The sequence below is a fragment of the Panthera onca genome, chromosome B1, assembly GCF_046562875.1.
Source record: "Panthera onca isolate mPanOnc1 chromosome B1, mPanOnc1 haplotype 2, whole genome shotgun sequence".
In the NCBI taxonomy this organism is placed as follows: Eukaryota; Metazoa; Chordata; class Mammalia; order Carnivora; family Felidae; genus Panthera; species Panthera onca.
In genome coordinates this window covers 84,010,070-84,016,305 of record NC_138342.1, presented here as the reverse complement: position 1 = coordinate 84,016,305, position 6,236 = coordinate 84,010,070, and the positions used below count along the sequence as shown (strand labels likewise).

General features: G+C 33.9%; 1 pseudogene; it reads right to left on the bottom strand.

Moving 5' to 3' along the window:
• Positions 1-5,508: 5,508 nt before the first annotated feature.
• On the bottom strand, positions 5,509-5,661 carry LOC144616226 (5.8S ribosomal RNA; annotated as a pseudogene).
• Positions 5,662-6,236: the final 575 nt, after the last annotated feature.

Sequence of the window (6,236 nt, the reverse complement as noted above, 5' to 3'; positions counted from 1 at the left end):
GCTTGTTGCACTTACTGGTCAGGCTTGAAGACCCAGTTGACCCAGGACACCCCATGGCAGAAGAGCTGAATAGGGACACTTGTGGGTAAGCACTTTACACCCCAAGGTATTATGGTTTATGTGCATTAATGAAAAACTCTCAAATGTTGTATGTCAGTTGTACCTACAAACCAAAAACGAAAACAAAACAAACCACTCAGCAACCAGTGGCTAGGTCACAATGTCCTATGGATAGAAATATAAATGCTGGGTCTGAGGCTGGGTGGGTGGGGGTGGGGGCACCAATATCTTCTCTTTTATCCACGGAACACCCTGGGAAACAATATGTCAATGGAAGGAAGTTTAACAATTAGATGGGATGAACATAAAATTGTTAAGGGAAAAAGAAGAAAACCAACTGTCCAGCTTAATGAAGCAAATCTATCCTCGGGTCCTCAGAGTATTCCAAGTGTCACACCTAGATTGTTCTCGCATCTGAAAACTACTCATGGTATTGCTGCCTTGGTATCCATTTTGTTTGGCCAACTAGCCTCTGGGGGCTTAACATGGACACTAGTCCTCATGCAAGTACACACCCCAAATAACAGCAGCCTCCCAGTACCTGTATGCTATTATGGGACCCTTAGATAAGACCCCTGTGGGGATTACCAAAGCCCCATTCATCTGTTTTAAATTGAGCTACCTGTCCCTAGCCTGGAAACCCCAAAGCACTCCACCCATGGATCCCAATATAGGCTTGTGTCTCGGGTCCTTGCTCTCTCTGCACTCTGCCTTAACCTCTCTGTGTGGCTTACGGGGTACTTCTTCCAGGACTTGTGAGTAATAAACTTCTTTACTTCAATTATTTCAATTTCTCTTGTGGTCTGTTGTTGAACCCTGGCTCATCATCTGGCACCCTGTGCTCCACTTAACAAATGTTAATTTAACAGAATCATAACAGAAGGTCAGCAGTACTAAGATAAGAGAGAGAGGGAGGGAGTGAGATTGAGAGAAACCAAGCAGAGCCCTGTAAAAAATTCTAGTTACTGTTCTTTGGTATATTTTTAAGATGATTTATTCCCAGTGGAAAGAAAACAAGACATTCTCTTTTAGTTACAAAGAATAAAAGGTTATCTATGTCTAAATTTAGGAATGAATCCAAGTCAGTTGTGTGATGTAAGTCCTCTCCCAGCAAAGAAGTGGCTGTAAGTGGAATAAAGTATTTTATATTCCTTCAAGAGTGCATTTCCTTATTCCAATATTAGAATCAACAATAGAGTCAACAGAGTCTTATAGGGCAATAATTCAGTAAACAGGAGATGCATTGTCTATGCTTAGCTGTATTAAGAAAGAAGATATTTTGTGGCATAAGAAACATAATAAGTTAGAACTTTAAGAAACAATGAAGTCAAGGTTTAAAGAAGGCAATGCAAGAACTAAACTCTTTAATTAGCAATCATGCTTTACACTGGAGCATTTATACCAGAGATCTAGAAGTGCTGACCTGATATTTGCTTTATTCTTTGTGACATGTTGACAGGTGCCCTCGGAAGAGCACATTTCAAATATCACAAGTGCAGATGTGATCAGCAAGTTGGGTTTTTTTTATTGACTTATTATTGATAACTTGTTGTTTGCTACCTCAGTTTTAGCTACCAAGAAACAGATTTACTTATTCTATTATTACTATTATTATTATTACTTATTCTATCATTACTATTAACGTTTCCTCTGCACATTGGACACAAAGAATTCCCTTCTATGTCATTCTATGAATATATTACAATATATCCATCCATGATGGTAGACATTTAAATTGTCTTAAGACATATACTATGATAGAGAATATCATAATGGACATTGCTGTGCATATCTCTTTGTGAACATGTATAAGAGTTTCTTAAGAATATATACGTGGAAGTATTATTGCTGAACTATAGGTATGCACATTTGTAACAAATTTAGTGAAAATTTGTCTTCCAATGTGGATGTACAAATTTATTTCTTCATATATTCACCAATATCTCAGCACCGCCTCATTTAAAAATTTTTCCAGTATTATCATATTTGCATCTAAGAGATGCAAATTTGATTACTATTGAGATTAAATTAAAAATTACTGCACATGTTTATTGGGCATTTGGGTTTCATCTTCTATAAAGAGCCTATTTATATTCTTTGCCATTTTTTTCTTATTAGATTATTGATTTGTAACTATTCTTTACTTTGAAGAATTTTTAAGAATTCTCATCTTCTGCGTTACATGCATGTAAGTATCTTCTCTCAATCTGTGGTTTGTCTTTTAACTTTGCTCATGAAAGTATCTGCTCTACAGGTGTTTATTATTTTAATGTGGTTGACTATACTAATCTTTAATTCTGGGATTTGTACTTTTGTGTCTTGATTATGAAATTCTGTCTTATTGGAAATTCACAAAAATGACTAGAATTAATGTTAATGTATAGTGTGACAATCTAATTTCAGTTTTATTTTTCAGAAGGACAATCAGTTGTCCTAACACCATTCAATAAGTAGCCTCTCCAGAATTTATTAGTTTAATAGCTAATTTTACATGTATCACATTTCTTTATTTATATGGGTTTATTTCTGCATGTTTTATAGTATTTTATCAGTTTTCTTTGTCTATCACTATGCCAAGATCACAGTATCTTAAGTACTATTGTCTTAAGAGAGCTTCTAAAGTGGCTATGCCATTTCACATTCACATTAGCAATGAATGAGCTCCTATTGTTCCATATCCTTGTCAGCATTTGGTGTTGCCAGAGTTTTGGATTTTGGCCATTCTAATAGGTTTGTAGTGATGTCTCATAATTGTTTTAATTTGAAATTTCCTAATGACATATGAAGTTGAGCATGTTTTCACATATTTATTTGCCATCTGTATATCTTCTTTGGTGTCTGTTTAAGTCTCTGGTCCATTCTTTAGGGAAGGTATTTGTTTTCTTATTGTTGAGATTGAGAAGTTCCTTTTGTCTTTTAAATATAAGCCCTTTATCAGATAGGTCTTTTGCAAATATTTCCTCTCATTCTGGAGGCTTGTCTTTTCATTCTCTTGACACTGTCTTTTATAGAACAGATTTTTTTTTTTCATTTAAATGAAAGCCAGCTTATCAATTATTTCTTTCGGATATTGTGCCCTTAGTGTTGTATCTAAAGTCATTGTCAAATCTAACATAATCTAGATCTTCTTCTATGTTATCTTCTGGGAGTTTTATAGTGTTGTATTTTACATTTAGGTCTATGATCCATTTTGAGTTAATTTTTGTGAAATGTGTAAGGTCAGTGTCTACATTCTTTTTTTTTTTTTTTTTTTGCACGTGGATGTCCAGTTGTTTCACCAGAATTTATCAAAGAGGATGGTTTTTCTGTATTGTATTGCTTGTGTTCTTTTGTCAATGATCAGTTGACCATATTTGTGTGGTTCTCCTTCTAGGCTACTTTGTTTTATTGATCGATTTGTCTATTCCTTCACCAATACCACCCTGTTTTGATTACTGTAGCTTTGTAGTAAGTCTTGAAGTCAGGTGGTGTTAGTATCCACCTTTGTTCACCTTCAATATTGTGCCGGTTATTCTGGATATTTTGCCTCTTCATAGAGCGTTTGTCAATATCTATAAAATAACTTCTGGGGATTTTGATTAGAATTGCATTGCTTTTATAGATTAAGTTGGGAAGAACTAAGATCTTGATAATATTGAGTCCTTCTATCCATGAACATGGAATATATTTCCATTTACTTAGTTCTTCTCTGATGTCTTTCATCAGAGTTTTGTAGTTTCCCTCATATAGATCTTGTACAAATTTTGTTAGATCTATACTTGAGTATTTTATTTTTTTCAGTGCTAATGGAAGTGTTACTGTGTTTTTAGTTTCAAATTCTGGCATATGAGAAGGAGATTAATTATTGTATATTAATCTTATGTCTTGAAACCTTGCTATAATTACATATTCATTCCAGGAGTTTTTTGTTTGTTTGTTTGTTTGTTTGTTTGTTTTGAGATTTTCTCCATAAATGATCATATCATCTGGGAAAAAATATGGTTTTATTTCTTTCTTCCTAATTGGTATACTTCTAATTTCCTTTTCTTGTCTTACTGTATTATCTAGGATTTCCAATATGCAATTGAAGAGAAGTAGTGGTGAGAGAAAACATCCTTGCCTTGTACCAGAACTGGTAGAAAAGTTTCTTGTTTCTCAACATTAAATATGATGTTAATGGCAGGGTACTTTTAAGCTTTTCTTTGAGAAATTGAGGTCTGGGTGCCTGAGTGGTTCAGTAGGTTAAGCATCCCACTCTTGGTTTGGGCTCAGGTCATGATGTCACATTTTCATGGGTTCAAGCCCCATGTCAGGGTCTGTGCTGGCAGTGTGGAGCTTGCTTAGGATTTTCTCTTTCTCCCTCTCTCTTTGCCCCTACCCCTCTCATGCTGTCTCTGACTCTTTCAAAATAAGTAAATAAACAAAAAAAAAATTTTTAAGAAGTTGAGGAGGTCATCCTCTATTCCTAGTTTCCTGATTTTTTTTTTTTAAATCATGAATGGGCATTGAATTTTGTCAAACTCTTTTTCTGCATGTATTGAAGTGATTATGGGATTTTTCTTCTTCAGTCTGTTGATGTGCTGGATTACAGTAATTGATTTTCAAGTGTTGAGCCATATTCTAAATTTTGCTTACTTGAAACAAATCCCACTTGGACATTCCTGTTTGAACATTGTGTATAATTGTTCTTATACGTTGTTAGATTGTTTTGATGCTACTTTATTGAAGATTTTTGCATCTATGTTCCTGAAAAATAATAATCTCTAGGTTTCTTTCTTCACAATGTCTTCGTCTGGTTTTGGTCTGAGGGTAATGCTAGTCTCATGGAAGGGGTTTGAAAATATTTCCTCTTCTTCTGTATTTTGGAAGAGATTATAGAGAATTCATATAATTTCTTTCTTAAATGTTTCATAGAATTCTCTAAAATACAATTTAGGTTTTTATACTATATCACTGGTTCTGGTGTGGGTTGTGTTCATGGGTAACAAATAAGTTGTAATTCTCTGTGTATGTCTATCTGTCTCTTCAATTTTGGGGTCAATGGTTTGCACTGTGACCTCAATTTTTTGATGGATCTTAGAAGAGTTGTTGATTTTCAGTTTTTTCAGCTTTTTATTTCTTATTAGGATGGGGTGATGTTTCCCACACTCTTTATGTGTTACACTATAAACTAGAAGTTCTTAATATTATTTTTAAGATGAAATACTTCATATTTTTATAGCTAATGAAATAGATTTTACAGCTTTCTTACAGTTAATTTTTTTTCAATTAATAGTTAAATAAACTTACTAACCTATTTTTAAATTTTCATGGACAGCATTCTTTCTTGTATACCATGATTTCCCTCTGGGTTCAAACTTTATTTCGCTTAAGTACCTCCCTTAATTAACTTTTTAACAAGAGACTGTGGGTGGTGAAATCTCTTGATTTATTTTGATACCTAAAAATATCTTTATTTTCCTTGATTTTTTTGCCTTGTTTTGGCATAGCTCTGAAAAGAACTTAGGGCTGCAAGCGTGTTTCAAGTGTTGATGATCAGCGTGTCCTGTAATCCACATTAATTCTCACAGCTAGCTGTGTTCTTCATCTGTCAATGAGCTTAGGGATCAGTCACTGAGTCATATTGCCTTGATTTTTAAATAACAGTATAACTGGGCTTATAATTCTAGATTAATAGTCATTTTCCTCCAGAAATTCAAAAGTATTTCTCCATTTGTTCCAACTCTTTATTTCTTGTGTGATGCTAGAAGTATTTCAAATCTACCTATGAATGGAAAAAATGGCTTAGTTTCTTTTACTGGTCTTGGCTTCAGGTAGTAAGTCTAGATCTGGTCCTCATCTGATTTAGAGCACATTTAATATGAAGCCTCATGGACCAATGGCTTTAACCATACTCTACAATTTTTGTTTATTTTATTTTCCTATTTTAATCCACAAATTTGTGGATAGGATTTTAAAACCCAATGTTTGTCTTTTCGATTATTCCCACATAGTTGAATCACAAGTTTGTCTCATTTTACTAATCCATCTGTAGTATATTTTGAATCTTATTTCTAAAAAAGTATTTGACCATGTTACACTTCTGCTTAAAGTATGTTTTTAGCTTTCCCTGAGATTCATGTTGATAACTTTTAATATCGCCTTGTATCCATGCTCTATTCTAGACATACTAAGTTTCCTCCAAGTTCCAAAAAATA